The 20,930-nt window shown below is 46.4% G+C and overlaps 2 long non-coding RNA genes across 5 annotated transcripts; both read left to right on the forward strand.

Annotated features, from left to right (window-relative positions):
* Window positions 1–378: 378 nt before the first annotated feature.
* On the forward strand, window positions 379–10,211 carry LOC137667839 (uncharacterized). Of its 3 annotated transcripts, XR_011048845.1 has the most exons (7): window positions 379–497; window positions 816–1,016; window positions 1,309–1,437; window positions 4,237–6,093; window positions 7,227–7,364; window positions 7,678–7,860; window positions 9,616–10,211. It is a non-coding gene; the product is annotated as an uncharacterized lncRNA (long non-coding RNA). The 3 variants fall into 3 exon arrangements; XR_011048844.1 differs by having other exon boundaries at window positions 7,227–7,860; XR_011048846.1 differs by having other exon boundaries at window positions 5,964–6,093; window positions 7,227–7,860.
* Window positions 10,212–10,333: 122 nt separating this feature from the next.
* On the forward strand, window positions 10,334–19,503 carry LOC137667840 (uncharacterized). Of its 2 annotated transcripts, XR_011048847.1 has the most exons (5): window positions 10,334–10,626; window positions 11,910–12,096; window positions 13,670–13,823; window positions 14,463–14,638; window positions 18,549–19,503. It is a non-coding gene; the product is annotated as an uncharacterized lncRNA (long non-coding RNA). The 2 variants fall into 2 exon arrangements; XR_011048848.1 differs by lacking the exon at window positions 14,463–14,638.
* Window positions 19,504–20,930: the final 1,427 nt, after the last annotated feature.

The raw sequence follows: 20,930 nt of genomic DNA on the forward strand, positions 1-20,930 counted from the left end.
CCTTGTGCCAAGAATCTCAGTGTAAAAGCAGGTGCCACAACAGCGGCTGTGCAAGGAGGATGAGTTGCAGTTGGCAGAGCACAAAATTCCTCAGAAGAAAAGAATCACAAGCATCCAAAATGCCACCAGGGAAGGCTGGAGAAGCACTGTTTGCCTTCAGATCACAACAATTTTACCAGCGTTTTTCAAATAACTCACGTGTTGGGTTTTTTGTTCATCCTTGTTTCTCTCAGAGCAGAACAAGCTGCCACGCAGCGCTATCTGCGCTGGCTCAGGGAGCATTATCGTGCTTTGCAGCCTGCACTGCATTTTCCTGGAGCAGATAAATTGAAGAGGGTTAGTGACTCTGTTATTTATGTACGTGATGTTTTTGTTTCCTCTACGCATTCTTTGTCACAAGATTTAACCATCTCAGTAATTGCAGATGACGACTGTTGGCTGACGTTGGTGTCCAGAGCCGTAACTGACTGCTGGGAAGTGCAAGAAATAACTAAAAGGTCAGTAATTCAGCACAAAAATGTTTCCTCGTAGGCAGCAGGCAAATCAGTTCTTACATTTAAAGCATTTGGAAAAACTGCACTAAACTCAGTTGAAATAATGGTTATCTCACCAAAAACCTGCTAGCAATCTTTTTGTGTTTTGTTTACCAAAAGTTGTATTCTTTTATAAACTAGGATTGTTTTTGTACCTCACAAGAATGATAAAACTTAGTGGTTTTTGGTTAGTTTTCATTATTATTTGGGTCAAGCCTCTCAGTCAAGCAAAGCTCTTATGAAGCACAGGATGTGATTTTTGATTAACCATTTTCGTTCTAGGACAGACGGTGCGGCAGATCGCAGCAGCCTGCCAGTACCCGTCCCCGGGAGCTCTCTGCCATCCTGGACTTTCTCCAGCAGCATGGAAACAAGTTCAGCCAGACATTACTGAGCAGCAGTCCAGAAATATCCCGTGGACAGAAGGGATAAGGGCAAGGTGACTGTTTGGGGGGTTTGGACCCATTCCCATCTGCTGTCAAGGTAAACCATCTCCTAACCTTGCAGAAACTCCTACATCTCCAGCAGAAATAGTGTGTGAAGTGAAGGAGTTATGTACAGTTTAGCAGGAAACTGTATGATACACAGAAGAAAAAATAGCTTTTAATTTTATACTCAGTTTTAATTGATTACTTCAGCTAACCTCTTTTATTTGATATCTACCTGATGACTGTATTAGCCTGTTTTTTTAATGAAGTGTTGAGCGTTGGGTAAGATCTTTAGTCTAGCTCTCAGAACAATTAGGAAGTTACACTCTCTGGGCCCCCTTTTCCAGACGTGTCTCCAGTGCCCCAGCCCCGTGGGACGAGGCCAGCTGTGACTGCCTTTGGCCGTGACCGTGGTGTGCTCGTCCTCCGAGACGTGACCCGTATGGAAGCGGAGTGCTGGGAGTGCAACGGAGCTGGTAAGGTTTGCTCATGTACTTCACTGTTTGTGAACTTCGCTGGCAATTACTGGAGCGAGATAAAAGTGTTCCAGGAACAGAGGAGCAGGAGAAAAAAAAACCCAACCACCTCCACATATGCCGAGGAGTATCTTAGTTTTACAGATGCACGTAGCATCAATCAAAATGCCACCTGCACACCCTGGCTGGTACCCTGAATTATACAGTTTCCCTGAGCTTACAGGATGCACAAAATACATGTTTAACGAAGCAGTCACAGTTCATGGATGTAGAAGGCTTAGAAGTGAAGTACAGGGTATATATGTGCAATGTCTGCTCACAACAGAGCATCTGAGAGCAGAGAGGAAAAGGGATCCGTTTCATCACAGTAATTATCTTTAATCTTTATGACTTAGTAGGTGGAGTCCTAAAGTGTTCCAAATAAGTTCAGATGCGATCTGGAGTCTTTCGGGGACATGCAGGTCCTTGTAGGACATTTGGCAAAGCTGGGCATGCTGAGCAAAGGCCAATCATTCAGCAGCATAAGCCAAGGTCCCTTCCTGCATGTCGAGATGTAGGAGACGCTGGGGTCCCTCAGCAGTGCAGGAGGGGGCTGAGCCACGGCTGCAGCCAGGCCGAGGTGACTGTGGAGGGGATAACAGCCACCAAACGTTGGTGTAACATGGAACCTGGTCAAGGCTTTTCCCCAAACACTAGTCTGAAGTTGGTCTGGGCACCCACTCGCTGGTTGATGTTCAGGTGTCGTGGGCCATGTCACCTTTGGGGTGCCTGCAGCTCTGCGTTGACCACACAGGGCGCAGAGGATGGCTCTGCTTTGCACCCAGGTGTCCTGGGCAGGATGAGGCCAGCCCTGAGTCCATGTGTACAACCCAGCAGGGAGAAGCAGGCGAGGAGGTGTCACCCTCCCTGCCCAGAGCTCTGCCTGTCTGTCCTCCAGCACCCACGGCTGCTTGTGACAGGGATGGACTGCACGTTCATGAAACATTCTGGTTCAATTTGAATTTATTTTCTGTAATCGTTAACAATTTCTAATCAGAATGACATCGGCTGATGGATGATAGTAGTCCCCCAGAATTGCAGTGGATGCTTATTGAAACCTTTCGTTCAATCCTTATTAAAATGTCAGTGACTGCCAGTTTTAAATACACACTTTTAATCGTGAAAATTGTTGTTATATGAATCACAATCAAGTCCTAATACGCCCAACTTAGAACAAAATATAATGGAAAATACATTTCAAGCTATTGCTTGGACTACAGCCTAATACATCTTAACTGTAACAATTGCTTTCTCTGAATGAATTTGGGCACACAAGAAACATTTTACTAAATTTTAGGAGGGAAAAATGGAAATAAAGAATAGGGTTTTTTCACACTTTTTTTTTTTGGTGTGCATCAAAACCTGTTTTTATAACTTATTAACGATAAATTGATCTCAGGAGATACTAACTCTGTATTTACAGAGTGTTTAGACATGCTGGGGGCTGTTTTAGATGTACCAGCTGCTCAGTGCTGATTTAAGTACACAGATGTTCTTATTAGCATAACATTCAAATCCGATGCCCTTCTTATCTGCATCCTGCAAATGCACAAAAGCAACAGCACCAGCAGCACAGGAGATGGATGCAGGAAAAGCCCTTTCTTCCCCTGGGACCTCCCCATGGGCTGACCTTGCAGCCAAGTGCAGCTCGATCATCCCATCGCGTCTCTCTGGGTCCTCTCACGTGTGGGTCACCCCCAGTGAAGGCACGTGGTGGTGGAGAGATGGGGCTTCTTGCAGACGATGTGGTGAAGCCGCATGGGCTCAGGGCTGAACAGCTCTGGGGTTACATATAAGCAACTAAAAATGGAGACAACCTTCTGCCTGGCTTTGTTTCGGTGCACTTCGTTGTGGTTGCACGTTATTGCTGCTGTGCTTTCCTTTGCAGTGATTTTTTCCATCTCTGTTCTTGCCCTTGCTTTGTATTTTCAAGGCGTGAGCTGTAATGGGAGGTAATGTTAGTGGTCTTTGAACCAAAGGAGCTGCAGATAATGACAGCAAATTGGTGTCTGGCTCCATGAGTTGCGTGGTACAGAGATGGGCCTGAATTGTGGTTCAGGACTGGAGCACCACAGAACTGAAAAGGTCAAATCCGAAGCTGGAGTGACTCTTTCCTGGCATGTTTTAATGCTGCAGGGAGCTCTATCCATCTCCTCGGTGACAAAGCAGCAGAAGCCTTGTTACAGCTCTTCTGACTCATCTCAGAATTCTCCCAGGCTTTCACACTAATCCTCGAAGTTAAAAAGTTCATTTAAGTTTTCTTTCCTTATTGGGTATTTTTAAATATACTTTTTATTGCTAATCATGATGAAAATTACAGCGATTATGACATACTTAGCAAATATTATCACAGGGGATATAAAGCCTTTTTACAAAGGGGCTGTTCTTTCCAGGCAGTAGAGGTGTGAGGAGAACCCTTAGCAAAAAAAATCCTCATTTTCAGTTTTCCATGTCAAGTCCTACAATTGCTTCCCAGAGAAAAAAAATATCCTTTGATTAATTTAGTCTATCCATGAAATTTCACTGGGAAACCTCCATTCATTTCAGCTCAACCTCCTAAACCCACCACACTGTCATGGTATAAATAAACACCTGAACTTCTGAATATTTCAGGCCAATATCAATTTTTTTTTTTTAATTTGACCTTCCACTGTGCTTTATGGCTGTTAAACAGCTTTGATCCCCAACCATTTTCTCACTGGGATGTTTTATGTCTATGATTTTCCACATATATATTTTTGCTCTTCATTTTCCTCCCAGCAACTTTGAGCAATACCTCACAGCATTTGACGCCTGCGTTTTGATACCCGTGGTTTTAAACTGGACGCTTTCAATAACTGGAAGATTTACTCAAGAGATCAGGACCAACTGTGGCACACAGAAAGGGTGGCTGTTTGGTGGCTCCTTGCTCCCCCATAAGAAACATCCAGCTGCCGGGTGGAAATATAAACTAATGACAACAGAACTGGAAATAACTTCAAAGTCAAGCTGATATCTCGTGAAAGATGAGGAAAATATTACAAAGAAATTATCAAAGGCTCAAGAAGGATTTTCCTAGGCACTTTGTTACAGAAGCCTTTACCACCCCCTGCAGAGGCAATCAAGACTAATGGGAACATTAGTAGAGCAGAGGACTACATATCAAAGGAGTCCCTGGAGCACATAACACCCAGTAACTAGAGCATCACTGCACCGTACTCCAAACCACCCCCCTCCGTCACAGAAATGAGTAAAAGGGTCGTAAACAGCAGAGAGAAAATTTTTGCCTTGTGACTGCAAATAAGCACCCAGCAGAGCTGTTAAAAGTTGCTTGCTGAAGAGAAAAATATGATTCTTTCAGTTTTATGGGCTGTGTTCTGATACCTCTTGCTCCTATACCATAAATCCAATTTTCACATAGATTAAGCGCAAAGCCATCACAGGCTCCGCTGAATAATGCACGGGATTGTCCTGCCTCTGCTGCGTGGTGGGCACCGAATCAATCCTCTTCCACGCTCACGTGCGGCTTTGCAGCGTGGTGGCATCCGCAGCTGCAGGGGTTGCCAGCAATACTGCAACGCTTGCCACCTCGGATGCTTGGCTTTGCAGCGGTGCTTCCCCCTCTAAGCATGAGAAATACCACAAATACCTTCACAGATGGTCATGTGGGGTCTCAGTTCTTGCATAAACACTTACTTGGATCATTTTTGTAAATTTTAAAATTGAACTTAATTTAAAAAACAAAACAAAACCAAAACTTTATGTGAGTTGAATCTAAAACCACCCAGCCAGAGGTGGTTTGAGCAATACCTGATTCCCCTAGAAGAATGCTCATAGAGGTAGGTGCAATGGGGTATGGCCACCAGTGTCCAAGGGTGTATGAGGAGGAAAGCAGACAAATGCATCTCACGAGTGCAGCATGTCTGATCGCTTTAGAGCGTGTGTCTTTGGGCACTGATGGCAGCAGCTCACAAACCGCTCGAGCTCAACCGTTGTGGCAAAGATGGAGATCCTCCCAGGAGCCAATGGCTGCACTTGGGGGGAGCTGTTCCTTTGCCAAACACACTTCTTCCAGGTGTAGCATTAAACTCTGGTTCCCTTCTCAAAAATCACGGTGTCCTGGTGGGTCTCTGAAGTGCCCTGATGTTTGTTGATATCTCCGTAAGTGTGAACAACAGAGCTTGAATCTTACTGATCTGCAAGAACTTGGGAATATTATGAACATGAAGTGTGCTGTGCAGGGGAACGTGGTGCCACACAAAGTATGCTGTGTGCCACGATTAATGCTGAATGAAAAGAAATGCCACTGACAGTTACGTGTTTTGAATAAACAACCCGAGTTAGCTGATGCAGCAAGAGGTACCCTGAGGTTGCTCCTCGCTATATTTAGATCAAAGGAAAAGATCAAATCTCTAAGTTGTACGTAAGATATTGCATCATTTACGGGGCAGCACCTCAGTCACATGTTGACATTTGTATATTTTTTAGTTTTGTTTTTATGCTTCAAGTCGTTACAGGTATTTGAGACTTGTGGCAGGCGTTCCATGTGTGCATCCACTGATGGCCAATCTGGGACACGTCTCTGAAGGCATGGTCCTGCTCAGGGTGAATTTAATCCCCTGGTTCAACAGCAACAGGGTGGGACTCATTTGTTGTTCTGCATTCCTGCCACTAATTGCTTCTGGTCTGTACGCTTGCATTTCTGCTAATGATAATGATTTTGTACGGATTTGTTCTTGCCCTGATTGCTGATCCTCTGTCGTGGTTTGCTGGGTGCAAGTACAGCAGGGAGTGTTTGCCTCTATGCTTGTTTCATCATTTAAACTGCTTTAAGGGAGGGCTTAAAAAAAAGGTATCTCTACTTTTATTATTCACATCTACATGTTGAAATGAATCTTCTCATTAATGTGAAGAACAAAATCCCAGGCACGTTAAAATCGCTGGGTTTGGGGGGGTTTCCCTGGACTTTGCATGAACCAGGCTTTCCCCCAGGGTTGCTGTGCCCTTGTTCCTAAGCCCTTTCTACCAGTCAGTGTCTTTGAGGGAGTGACACCTGGTTTAAACCTCCAAAAATGCAGCCAGGCTGACTCAGGGCAAGCTGCCTTCTGCCGGAGAGCTTTGCAGAGATCTGTTCAAACGCCTGCTGTTCTGTGCCCTCCGGTTCAGCGCCGAATGCTAAACACGTTTTGTTCAAATGAGAGCGAGCTCGAACGCTTTGGACTTGAATCTTATGTGAAAATGGGTGGCTAAAAATAAACCTGTAGAGATTCCTGGAAGCAACACTGGAATGTGGGTGGGAGAGATGGGCAGGACGGTTTTGAGATGTCAACTCTTTTCTTGCTCAGTTGGGTTGAAAAATTTAAATTCTAAAAATTTTCCTGAAACAGAATTCAGCATTACGAATGTGGGTTCTCAATCAGAGCATCACGTTTAGATGTTACCACACTGTAATTGCATCTCGGTTTGTCCTTGGAACTTCTTTACACCAGAAGACAGCAACAATCTCTAAAATGTAAAGTTACTTCAAATCAGAAAATATATTTTTTTCAAAAAAATTAGAGACATGAGAGGCTTGTCAAAGCTGAACCTCCACCACACCAGTCACTGCTTACTGAGCTGGTGTTGTCCAATTACACAACGTTCTTTTGCAGAAGTGAGTGGTGACCATCGAGCTGTTAGTGCCCCACACGTCCCATCACGTACCCCGTCCCCGAGGGAGCACCTCCAGCTTAACCCACGGGTTAGAAATTGCTCCAACATCCCTGTTCCAGGTGACGGCCAGGGCTCCAGGGGAACATATACAGACACAAGTGACTGTGGATGGAGCAGCACTGTGAGGAGTTCTTCGCCTCCTCATCTCACAGGCGCCGGGTGCCTGCCTGTGCGGGGCTCTGGATGGTGTTATTCAGGTAACGATTTCAGCTGGATGGTGACAAGTGGAATCAAATTTGTGCGGGGACACTTGCAAAAGGCCACGTTTTATCACTGTGGCACAGAGGCGGCAGAGTGCTGCTATAAATGTTTTATGCTGTCTAGATGGCAGTTCAGTATAGAGGCTAAAAAAAGAGTGCGGTGGTAAAACCTGCTGCGGTCGTGCGGCAGCTCTGCTCCATTCCCACCCCATCCCAGCTCCATTCCCACCCCATCCCAGAGCTCTCACCAGCCCATTTCTCTCCTGAGCAGGTTTAACTCTGTCTGTCAGCTTCTCTCTCTCCCCAGTAGGACCTCGGCTGCTTCCCTGCTAATGGCACTGCCTGACACGACAGGGGTATTTTCATAACTCCAGTAAAAGCTGCTTATTATTTTACGTGGTGATTTCCAATCTGGTGTCAGATTAGTTCCTGGCAACCCGAGTGGAAGCCACTGCTGGCTGGATAGCTTCATGCAAGTTTAATGAAGCACAAGGTAAGTGGAAATACAATGCAGGGAGGAGGTCAGCAAAATTAATTAATTAATTAAATAAGATAGAATAACTTTAATTTCGGGAAGGGAGCGTTATCTTTCTGGAAATGCACCTAAATGCTAGTTCGATCAAGAAGCAACACGTGAGCTTGCATTTGGGTGCATCTCCAGAAAGATCCAGCGTGTGTCAGGAGACATTTCATTTCAAATGAGACAGTGTGTGCTTCGGGTGACACTTGGATGTGGGAGTTACAGATAAAGTCAAGGCGTTTGTAAGTGAGCCCTGTAGCCTTGTGTTTCTGAATGACAGAGAAAGCATCACTTAAGTGTTGAGAATAATTAATATTTGTAGTTCCCTGGGCCCAGCCCTCCCTCCCCACCGCTGAGCACCAAAGGCAGGGACAGACCTGGCTGCCACCCCGCGCTTCAGAGCCTCCAGCCTCTGCATCCACCGCGTCGCCGAAGTGGTTAATTTGGTTTAAAACACTCTTGTTCCCATGAGCTACTGGCTGGCTCCTGCCAGCTGAGTGGAAAAGTGATTTAATTTTCCAGTGTAAGCGTGGCAGATGTGTGTGTGGGAGGGCTGTGAGGGAGAGGGGGGGTGGTTGTTGTTTTTAAGGTGACCAAAATCTGGTCCACCAGATTTAATCTAACCTACTTTCAGTCCCCTGAGGCGGTGAAGGCTGGCACGAGGCTGCTGCCATGGCCGGGCGCAGAGCAGGGTGTGGGGTGCGTGGGGGGGGTCCTGCTGCCTTGGGTCCGTGATGGGGCAGGGACGTGGCCGCTTTTGGCTGCTCAGACCCTGCACAAGATCTCCCATGTCTCACGTTAATCAAAAACCTGTGATAAAAGAACAGTACAGTCTGTTGTTCGTAATTAGTCCTATCTTGAACTACGGAGGCTAACGATATCCCAAACAGCAATTTCAGCTCCGGCACAGCGAGCCATCACGCTGTGCAGCACGGCAGGAGACAGCACTGCTCACTGACTGCCGGCTCTGTCCCCACTGCTCATCTCACCCCTTGCTGACTCACACCAGCCCCTCCTGCTCCGGGCGGCTGTTTTCCAACCGACCTGCTCCTGTTGGAGAGAGTCCAGAGGAGGGCGACCAAGCTGGGGAAGGGTCTGGAGGGTCTGACCTGCGAGGAACGGCTGAGGGAGCTGGGGGTGTTTAGCCTGGAGAAGAGGAGGCTCAGAGGTGACCTTAGTGCAGTCTACAACTACCTGAAGGGAGGTTGGAGTGCAGAGGGAGTCGGCCTCTTCTCCCAGGCAACCAGCGATAGGGCAAGAGGACACAGCCTCAAGCTTTGCCAGGGGAGGTTCAGGTTGGACATTAGGAAGAATTTCTTTTCAGAAAGGGTTATTAGACATTGGAAGGGGCTGCCCAGGGAGGTGGTGGAGTCACCATCTCTGGAGGGGTTTAAGAAAAGCCTGGACATGGCACTTAGTGCCCTGGTCTAGTTGCCATGGTGGTGTCAGGGCAATGGTTGGACTCGATGATCCCAGATGGCTCTTCCAACCTGGTTGATTCTGTGATTCTGTGACTCTGAGGAAAAGCAGCTCAAGGTATTTACCTTCTTGGTTGTAACACTCACACAGAAATCTAAATTTCAGTTTTAGTGGTAACAGCTTATTAACAGAAAGAAGAAACCAATGATCAAGGACCTCACAGTGGCAGAAATGTGACGTACTTTGAATTATTCTGCACAGAACACAATCTTCAAAAACATCGTTTTCCTTTACACTTGAATCTTACAGTCTCTGCTTTTGAGTTATTGGATGAGGAAACAAGCAGCAGCATTTGTGAGATGACTGAAGGAGATTGCTCTACAACGTACAAACGAAAATTCATTACAAGCATAATGCAACAACAAAGAATGCAAATGTACAGACACAGGTAAATGGCAAATAAATTCAGCAAAGAGAAACACTGTGTGTTTAGTGGAAAACGACACAGTAAGGCGTCTCTGCACACTTCAGATGAGAACCACATTAACTCATTTCAGAGCTGGTTCGTTACTGTATTTTGGTAACGGTGCTACTTGGCGTGGTAACAGTGGAATTTGTTCTGCAAACCTGCTCCATCCTCACAGAAAACACGAGCATCTGGCGGTGCAGCAGTGGCAAGAGATGGCGAGAGAGGGCAACCTGGTTTGGAAACCCTGGGAAAGATGCAGAGCAGTGGTTTGGGCTGATGGTTTAAAGTATGGCTTGAGGTCACAGAGCTGGAGATCTGCAACCTGCTCCCCCTCGCTGGAGATGGGCTGGAGCAGGGCACGGAGCCTTCCCCTCTCCCCTTTGTGTTTAGAAGGTGAGTACTCAGCAGCCTCAGATCACATACGGGAGAGCAAAAAGGTGGTGTGGTTTTGTTTTTTTCTTTAAATTAGTAATGGAACTGCTGCTGTACCATTGCTATGTCAAAAATTGTCAATCAGAGGTTTGAGGAGGTTGTTTTTTTCTCTGCCCCTTTTAACCTTCTCTGTTTTTGCAAATTAAAATAAGTTTTCCCATCAGATTCAATTTCTACTTCAAATAAGCAGCATTTATGCTGGGGAAAAACTCCTCTAACCACTCAGAAATTGTGCAGTAAATCAATGGCAGCTTCAGAACAAGTCAGCGATGCTGAGAAACTGCAATGAAGTCACGGATTGATGGGAAGGTTTCCAGAATGACACACAAGTCGAGCCCACACCTTTCCAGTTCAGATCTCTGGATGTTTGCCTCTGAGAAGCTGATCCTTCCCCGGCACACCCCCACGAGGAGGCAGCTGTACGTTGCACTCCAAGCCTACCCAATTCGGTAGCTATTTAAGCACACTCCAGATTTTCCAGCACCAGACAAAACCCCACGGGCAGCTTGTCTCCACGCCTGATGAGAAATGTTTGTTCACCAGGCTGGTTTTAGACAGGAGTAAACCCCTCCTTTGGCTTATAGTAATACACTTAGCAGGAACAGAGCACGTGGAAACCAGCTTCTAGGTGCTCTGAAAGCCAGCTTCCAGCCCCAGGAAAACTAACTACTTGGGGCTGGCTACAGACAAGGAGACACACAGGTGGTAATCTGGAGTAAATGAAGCGTTAAGAGGGAAGCAGCTGCTCGGCGAGCAGAACTGCGCCGTCCACGAGGAGCGAGGGTGGCCTGAGGCAGCAGAAGCTTTTCTGTTCCTTCTTTTCTTTTTTTGGCTCTGCCTTGCAGCACTTGTGGGCAAATGAGAGGGGAGAGATGACAAAGGGATTTGAGTCTCAGTTCTGATGGCTGTAGTATTACATGTAGGTATCCGGGTGGAGAAAGCACTGCAATGTTTCTGATGTATTTTTAGGGTAAAAGGGCCATTGAGCAAAGATCAACCATTCTGGAGCACTAACGCTGCGTGAAAAGGCATCATTATATTTGGCAAGTGCTGCTTTCTGTCACCAGCAACCTGTTATTTGACTTTAGTTATTTATTTTTGTTAAATGAAGGGTACATTTCTATGCGATACATTTTTAAAGTGTTAACCTGAGGAATGGGATATATTTCAGGGGACACAGGGGCTATTACCTGTTTTGCCTGTCTCTCTAACATGAACTGCTCATCACTCCATCCTTTTTCATGTTGAAGCTGCTTTGGAGGGGCTGACACCCTGTATCTGTAGGTCAGGCAGCAACAGAAACACGGTTTCCTTTAAGCGCCTCACTTAGGAGCAGGATATGGAAATGATCCAATTAATCATCTATGATTTCTTGCAAGCGCATTAGAATGAGATCACAGTGCCCATGCCAAGGAAATCTTTTCCATGGCCACACTTAATTTTGTTGAATGGTCTCAGCGCTGTCACACCCTGGCTCTTCTGTACCTGGTGGTTCATGCTCAGGCTTCTCTTGCTCCTAGTCCCTTCACTCAATTCGTCCTTCTTCCTTACACTAGCCCTGAAATGTCATCTTCTGCACTGGCTCAACGCGTCTGTTCTGTGATTAATCTGCCTCATGCCTGAGCTCTGAGCCCATTTAAAAAGCCTCAGCAGCCTGGGACTGCCTACAAGGTTTTCCATTTTCTTTTCTTATTTACTGTAGAAAATTGCTGATGGAAGAAAAAAAGAAGTTCCCCTTTTGCTCACGGAAAATACATCAGAGACTGAATACAGCTTCAAGGAACAGCTGAGGTCCATCTGGCTAAAACAGGAAAGCAGAAACAAAAAGGGGAAGATGAGAGTGAGAACGTCTGGATTTTGGTCCCAAGATATCCGTGTAATAGACTGAGGTACTGAAATACCCAGGGCACCGTGTTTCTGTTCATCCTGGTGCACGTGGGTGCAAAAGCACTCCGGAGGTGCAGTTGCTCTCAGGGGGTACAGTGCAATGACATTATATAAAAGCTTTCTGCACTGAAATACTTGGAGGTGACTTAAAAAGCAAACACGCAGTATTTTTATGGCTGGATGTGTTTATCACTGTATCACAGTGGCGTCTCATGACGTGAATAACAGCCATAAAAGCACTTTGAGCTTATTTGACAGTTTTGTGGCTATTCTCTGTTTCTTCCCCTTATATTTTAAACTCCTGAGCTGGGTCACCGTTTATTCCCACCTGAACCCCAGCACGGTGCGCAGAGCTGCCCCGGGGAGGAGGGACAGGGCAGTGCCCGACCCGGGGCGCGGGGCAGGAGGTGCTCGGCGCAGCGCGGGCGGTCGCGGCTGATTTCACCTTCTGGGGCAGAATTCAATTAGGACACCCCGGGTGAAGGAAGGTTGCAGGATCAGGTGAAATACAGTAGCTCGCTTTCAAGCGTTGTAAATTCTCGGGCGGGCAGAACCGAACGGATTGCCCTTTCCCCAAAAATGTAATTTCTGTGTTACAGCAGAGCAGCATTTGTAAAGAGCTCTAACCTGGGTCGCCTCTGTGCAGGCTCTGCCCAGAAACAAAGCAGCGTCTCGTGGGGTACGAAGGCAGCAATAAATCCTGTATTGACATGGGACAAAATTTAATATCTGCTGCATTTTCCTCTGTGTAGGAGGGTACTTACTGCAAGGTGATACGCTGGCAATTCTGAATAATTCAGTAGCCAAAGGCACCTCTAAATACAGGCAGATGTTCTTCAGACCTGCATCCCTTCCTGAGATCCCTTCTTCTGTTCTGGTACCCCCCGAACCCTTCTCCTCTTGGTGAGGATGTGGTGCACAGCTATTAAGTTATGAAGCTTTACCTTCTCCAGCCTGTGATTGGATTACCTTTGCTTTTACCCTGCAGTGCCAGTTAAAAGAGACACCCACGCAACCCTACAAAAAAGCATTAAAGTAACCATGGGACACTTGTCACTTCGTGGAGCCGGCAGCTCCCCGCTCCACCTCGGTACTCTGCCGGTGCAGCAGCCCCTAAGTACTCACCAGTTCTCTTCAGCGTGTCATTACTGGGCTGTTAGCTGCCTGCGGGCTGTGTAATTGAGACAGAGCAGATTACGTGCACGCACGAGACGTTGCTCCTTGTCCTCGCCTTCCCTGGACCCACTGGTGTGTGTCCCCCACAGTGGCCGTGGCCACCTTGTCCCATGGCAGGGCTTGTTCGTGGGCACTGGTGTCACGCAGAATGATTTCTGCAGCTGGGTTGGATGGGCATAAAGACAGGAGAGTAATGAAAGGTGAATATTGTAGTGACTTTTCACATGAATTGGTACCACAGTTTGTGAGGAATGGTGGATAACTTTATGAACAGGCAGCAATAAACCAGGCACTTGTTCAGTAGGAAACAGGAGAGCCAGGTGACCCTTAATTCCACGACTCTTTTTCACTGAAATGTCAATGATCAAGGTATTTTTGTTGCTTCTTTTCTGTTGGCAGACTCAGAAGCCAAAAGGAACCATTGTGAAGCCTCAACTGATCTCTCCAGAGCACAGGGACAAAAGACCTCCCAGCCAAACCCGCCACGTATCGAATGATGTGCTGCAGAACTGCAGCGTCTGGCCGGAGGTGATCTGCCACCCCGGAGCACCAGGTGACACTGGGAAACGTAAACACAGATTGTTTTTTCACTAACTGTTTCAGTAAAAAAATGGAATAAGAATGTGGGGCCTGGGGACAGATGGACAGGAATATTAAGGAGCATCCACTGCAGAGGCTCACAGGGCAGCACGGATGCATGACAGTGTCTTGGATACGTTTTGGGACCTTTTCCAGTTTATTATTTTGTGCCAGTAGGAGTCAAGTGCCTAAACACTGGTGTGTGGCTGCAGCTTACCACACGCACTGATGCCTTCTGGTCAGCTGTGCACCAGAAAGCAGAGGAACAGTAGCAGTGCTTGCAGAGCAGGGGTTTCCAAATGGTTGTGCAGGCACTTAAATAATTAGGTCTAGGATTTACAGCAGGGAATGCCATGCCCAAGTGACGAGGGAGAGCTGGTCAAAACACTTTTTTATGAAAACAGGAAAAATCTATTTCAGTGGAAATATTTTTTTTTTCCTGGATGTGTTTAATAATTTTCTTTGAAACATTAGCAATAAAATTAAAAATTCCTATTGAGGAACACGGAGCGTTTCACCAGATGATGGTGTGGGCAATAAACATTTATTTGTTTTGGTGACTTACTCCCCTTCTGGTCCCTCGTTCTGTTCCTGTCACCCTGTGATGGCTCAGTACCAGCCCTGGGAGCATGCTCCGGGCACCGTGCACCAGCTCCTCCACGTGAGCCCCTGCCCATGGACAAAGGGAAACATCTTCATGGAAATGCTCAGAGAAGCGAATGCAAGTGAATCAAGGCGTGAATTTAGCTAAACTGGCACTAAACCCTGGTTTGAGTCTCCTAAATGAAGGTAAATTGAACCAAGGTCCCATTCATTCTGAAACCATTTTAGAGATTTAATGATTCAGACAATTGTTTTGCCCGATTGATAATGCATAATCCATTGTGAATTTAAACTCCACAGAGCTCAGGGATTTTTTTGGAGTGACATTTTTAGGTTTTTGTACGTAGGGAATCATCACATGGAGGTAGGGAGGTAGAGAGCCAGAGGGAAATCAACCTGCTGGAGGATTTGCAGCAGACCTGGAGTCAAAAGACTTCAAATCCATATCGATTCAATATTTTTTTATTGCTCTGAACTGCAGAGAATACCGAAGGGGGTTGGCAGCTGGGGAGATTTCATGTGTGCTGCTGAGAGTGAGGTGGGCCGGGTCCATCCCACGCACAGACCATAGCCCTGGGGGGTGAGACCCGCACTGGCGATGGCTGGAGCCCTGGCACAGCGCGGGGGAGTCGGTGGCACGTCACGGCTGAACCTGCTCCCGCGAGGGGAGATGCTGCTGCCGAGCTACCCCTGCTCAGCAGCAGGACCAAGGCAAAGGCTCACGCTATCACACAGCTCGCTTTATTGTGCTCAGATCCATCACAGAATCAACCACGTTGGAAGAGCCCTCTGGGTCATCGAGTCCAACCATTGCCCTGACACCACCATGGCAACTAGACCATGGCACTAAGTGCCATGTCCAGGCTTTTTTCCAATCATGGTTGAAAATACCTGTTCTATGCCCACTTTTATTTTTTTTTTTAATCTTGGGGAGTTATTTGCTTATCATAGAAAAGCATCGTGCTTAAGGGAGCGTGGATGGAGCCTGCATGTGGTTTGCTCCTCTAAGCTTTCGCCTTGTCCGCCTGGTAGGGCACGCCGTTGCTGGCTCAGATCAGATACACCAGAACACTCTTTGGGATGCAAGTGCACTTTTCTTCTCTCCCACGGATGCCTACTGGCAGCTACAGTAAGAAAGATTTCTCCCTGCGTAAAACCAAAGTAGAGGTGAGGAGATTTGTTCTGCCAGCGCGGTGATAAACCGCGAGAAACCGCGCTCCATCTGCCAGCCCTGGCTGGGCAGATCTCCTCAAGCTCTCCCACCTGAAGTGGAGACCGGCGGTGTTGCTGCACTATGTGGGCAGCAATGAGCCAGGGAGACATCTCCCAGCACGGGGAGAACAATTCTCTTCCTTTCTCAGGCAGTTTTTAAAGTATTAGCAACCATGGTAACTGGAAGAGAAGCGTAGCCGGTGCACCGTGCAGTCAGCTTGGCACCATTATCTTTGCAGAACAGTCGTGTTAAAAATAAACAGATTTATTATTTAAATCACCACATTCCTCAGCCACCTCGCTCTGCACCACACAGGAGACCTGCCCAACGCTTGGGGCGGTTTGCATGAGTGTGTTGGTTGGTGCTGATGGCATCTGTGCCCATCACCATCGCTCCTCCTTGAGCTGAGGAAGACCACGGCGGGGCCCAGGGCTCCACGGTGGCCGTGCCTTTGCCCAGTTAGGGGACACGAGCACCCGTGGGGGGCTGGGGGCAGTGGCAGTGTCCATATGCCCAGGGGAGGTATGAGCTCTGGGTGTGTGGTGGGCGTCTGCCTTTAGGACCGTGTTGTGGCAGCACAAGCTTGGCCAACGTTAAACCCAGCATAAAGAAGGTTGTGGGCATGGTTTCATCCATTTTAGCACTGCAGCTTTAGCTCTGCAGGCCAGCACAGGCAGAGTATCTCGCTGGCAAGCTGTGTGCAAGCTGGAGTACACTGTGATCTTTCTTTTAATGGTTATCTCTGTTTTTATGCCATTCTTATGTTATTTAGAGAAATCCTTAACGTTCACTGCATTTACTGTTACACCGATGCATTTGCCTACTAACCACAGTTGTTTTTCCACTTAAAATAGCTTTTGAAGAAGGTAGGTAGTGTTTTAGCAGGACTTTATGTAACACAGCATATGTATTGCCATGCTAAAACATCTGGAATCAATGTTTGCCCTTATAACTCTTGTCCTAGATCAGTAATAATGCAGATTTGATTGATTACAGTGCATCATCCACTGACAGCGGAGCAAACCTTGGATAGCAAGGGTCTTGCTTTGGAAATCCTAGGTAAGATCAGCTGAGGGAGCCCAGATTGTAGGCTGTGTCTTCAAATAATTTCTAGAAATAAGTTTAGGGGAACAAAAGGGATTTGGATAGTTCATTTTGTCAATGAACATCCTGTGACGTAAACTCAGGATAGTTTGGATACGACATCTCTGCCTCATATCAGTATATAGTCTACAAGAGATGGCAGAATGTGGGGAAAAATCATTATCAGATTGGTCTTGTTTTACATCAGTGATTCATCATTAGTTTGTGCATTTCTAACTGCATTCACGCTCCGTGCTGGGCACGCAACATACGCCCAGCACGCCTTTCCCATCTGTGACATTGTGCTGAACTCCTCCTCCATCTCCAGCAGATGAGTAGGATTGAAAAGAGCCGTGTCAAACACTCCTCCAGTTTTGTTTGCAGGTGGATTGCCCAGCACAGTGGGCTAGTGTGCTTCGTCAGGGACGGATCACTGACAAACTCACCGCGGCAAATATTTCAGAACACTAAATAACCCCAGTCGCTGCTAAGGTGCTGTGTCTTATTTCCAACCCATAGAATAAGTCCTCTGCATTTGCACCAGAGCGGGTGAGGACACCCCGACCAGCTGCAGAGGGACAGAGGGAAGGGTACCTGTGTGCCATATTGCTCCTTAGCAGAGCAGCGATTACATCGGCGAGCAAAAGCATGTGGAAGGAGGGGAGAAAGTTTGAATAGAGGAAGTATAAAAATGGTCTTTTTTTTCCCCGTCCTTTTTAGCAAACATTGTGGAAATCAGGGGAGAGGCACAGACTGCAAGCTCTTAACCACTAAAGATTTTTGCAAGAGTCATTTCCGCAAATGTCTTACATTCCATATATAGATCGTGAGTCTGAGCTTTTAATGGACTGAGAAATGTGCAATAACCCCAGATGACTGTTACTTCATTGCTTGGCTATAGAGATAAGAGGAATGCTTTCTTTTGATTGAGATCTTAAATCAATTGTTCCTTTACCCAGTGTCTAGTGGTTATTATCCAAGGCAAAGATAAAGTTCAGATGGTAAATTGTTAATATTGTAAGAAGAATGTCTGTTGTGTCCTGCTTAAAGTTGCCTGTCTAGATGAAACACATTCATCTACGGGCTGGGCAGTGTTGTGCTGTGATGGCTGCTGGACCACTGGAACATTTGTTCTTGAGCCACCAGCTCTTTAAAAGTGGAGTCCTTAAAATGCTTTCTGGGGTTATTCATTGCCTTTTCAAGTTCCATGACTACAGTAATAAATGAAAACCATTTAGATGTTCTTCCTTTACATCTTTATGTTACCAAAGATACCAATTTCCTCTCAAGCACTCCAAATACAGTCTCACATTTGCTTCCTAAATGAGTAACGACTGTAATCCTTCATCTACTCCTCTCTTATTTAGTTTGGGTCATAATATTTCACACCAATTTGCTATTGAATTTTCACTTTGTGTCAGTGAGAGAAATAGTTCTGTTATTTTCTAATGGTGACTCATGTTGCACCTTATGAACTTTAACTAGTCTCAGGGTCATTCTCATTGACAAATTGCTGTAAGCTGCTCAAGTAATTATTCGTCCTTGGGAAGATGTATATCCTTTATTGAAGGTATCCTAAGAATAAAACAATCTCACGATTAAAATGTCTGCTCTATCACTGGAAGATTAAGTACTTATCCTTTTGACCAATTCATGCTAGTCCTTGAGAAGCAGAGATCTAGCAAAAAGAGCTAAAATCTACTCCAGAAAAGGCTAGATGTTAGAGAAGTGTACCGTTAATATGAATGTATATAACTAGTTCTGATACGTTTCTATTTTCATTTCATTTTGGTGTTTTAGATCTGACAGTGATCACCAAGGAAACCAAGGAGAGCTGTGGTGGCTCTCCACATCTGCAGCAAAGTTGAGTTCGATGCTGCTGGTTGGGGACAGCGTGCTTCACTGGGGGCAAGGACGAGAAGCACCAAGTGGTCCCAGCACAGCTCTCCTCCTTGCCTCTCTCTTGGGTTTAACGCCATCTCAAGCCCCCTCTGTGATCTCCGACAACTGTTGTTGGAAGGTGGCCTCTACCACAACGAACCTGGGACTGCAGGAGGCAGACCAGGAACCCCAGTGTCTTTCCTGGCCAGAAGACAGGCACAGGTACAGGCAGTATCTAGCAAATGGGACTCTGGGCCGGCTGGTATCTTTGGGTGCTGCCACAGCAAATGTGTACAGAAGTTGATAACTAAAGTCTGTCGATTTATTTGAGCTCCTACGTGCTAAGTCTGAGCCCACACAGATACTGCTGTGTGTCCTCTGTCTTGGTAAACAGCTAGAGCAAGGGGGACACCCTGAATCTGAAATGTGTCCCCTAAGATAAGAGCTCGGTGAATTAAAGCAAACCCTAATTCCATCGAAATCAATAGGAAAACAGAAGGAAAGCTCACAAACCAGGATTTGACCCCAAATTTGGTGAGGAATCAACAGAGAGTGAAGAAACTCTGCCTTAGCAGACCCTGGTCCCTACAGCCACAGAGCCCAACTCCACAGCTAGCTCAAAGCCACGTGTACGGGCCGGATCCTTCCCCTCATGTGCTCCTGTTGGTTCACATTCAAGGACCTGACATAAAAGAAAACCCAGTTTCCACCTTGCCCTCCCGATCCCATTTTATTTCCCGTCTCCTTAACCCAGGATTTGTGGCAGTGTCGGCTGCTGCTGCTGTGACAGATGCTGAAAGAGGCTGGCAATATTTTTGGTGCTAAAAACAGTACTTCTCTGTTGACAAACTGTTAAAATAAAGATTTACTGTTACGGGGCTGTTTCCCCTGAGGGTCATTTTCTAGAGGGAATAACTTTGGCTCTGCCAGTGAAGGACGTGTCGGGGCAGAGCACCAGGGGACACGCAGCCATCGGGGCCCTCGGGGCAGGACAGGGTGCAGGGGGCACGGGCACGGGCTGGTGCTGCAGGCTCCTCTCCTGACAGCCCTGGTCCTCCTCAGGGCAAGTGCTCTGCTCTGCGGAGGGGTCAAACTTTTCTGAAGTTCAAAGGATCTCGAGTGTATCCACGTGCTTAATTTTTTTTCCACATTGATGTTGTCACAAATGGTTTCATTAACTTCCCTCCAGCTGAAGGACAACAGCCCCACTCCGGGACTCATTTTCCTACACAGCTTTGCTGATGGCTTTGTACCCGTGGCTGTGGGCACCCGCGTCCTCCAGCCTGGCTCTGCCTGAGGTCTCCTCATTTGCTTTCCACAGCAGCCAGCGGTGGCTTTTCCCACTGGTCTGGCTGACGTGCTCATGATGAACTGCATGTGTTTAACGTACGGCCAGAGTGAACGTCTGAGCTAGTGCCCCTTCCTGGACATCACGGTGGTGCCCTATTCCATGCCCCCTCCTCCAAGCAGGCTCTTTTTTGGGTTTTTTTTTTTAGTATTATCACTTGGAGAGCTTGTGCTGCACAGTTTGTGCTCTTTTTTTTTTTGCTTTGGGAATAAACAGATGACAGCTGTCAATCTAGGACATTTCAGCAGCATGGAGTGCAATGGCTTTTTTTCTTCAAAGACACTTCAGGGATTTTAAATTATCTTTTTGAGTTTAACAGAAATCATGTAGGTCTGCAGCCCCACTAAAGGCTTTGCAAATATTCTTCTACAATAAGTGCCTCCTGCCTTTACTGCAGTCCTGATTTTTTTCTATTGACAGGAATCAATAGCAGCATATGCGAGGAGACAGATAAATATATATCTAGCTAACGAGAGGTAAATGGCTCTTCAGAGCAAGCTGGCCTCACAAATTTCCACTTGTCTCTGCATTTTCTTATTTTTTGGATAAATGTTCAGCTATGCACATTATCCCGCTCACCTTGAATGTATCTGAAACCTCCAGCCTCTCTTCAATGTGTTTTCAGCACTTTGCAATGTCAGATGTTGCTTCCAGCTGTAAGAGAAATTATCTTTTATACTTCTTTAAAGTAAAAGCAATTTAGAGCATTTACATCTGCAGGAGCTCCTTGTGGAGCCCAACACCCAAGAGGTGCTTGTTTTTATACACCATTGGCCTGTACCAAAGGCAGCACTGCAGAGTAGTTAATGATTGCCTTTTCATGTCAGTTTTTAAATTCGTGTAGTGTCTTTATTATTCATACCAATCTGTCTTTTAGATCATCTTCCATAGACACTCCAGATTAAATTTTCTTCATTATCATTATAGAACTAGATGAATAATTGGCACATCTG

This window comes from Nyctibius grandis, chromosome 10 (assembly GCF_013368605.1).
Source record: "Nyctibius grandis isolate bNycGra1 chromosome 10, bNycGra1.pri, whole genome shotgun sequence".
In the NCBI taxonomy this organism is placed as follows: domain Eukaryota; kingdom Metazoa; phylum Chordata; class Aves; order Nyctibiiformes; family Nyctibiidae; genus Nyctibius; species Nyctibius grandis.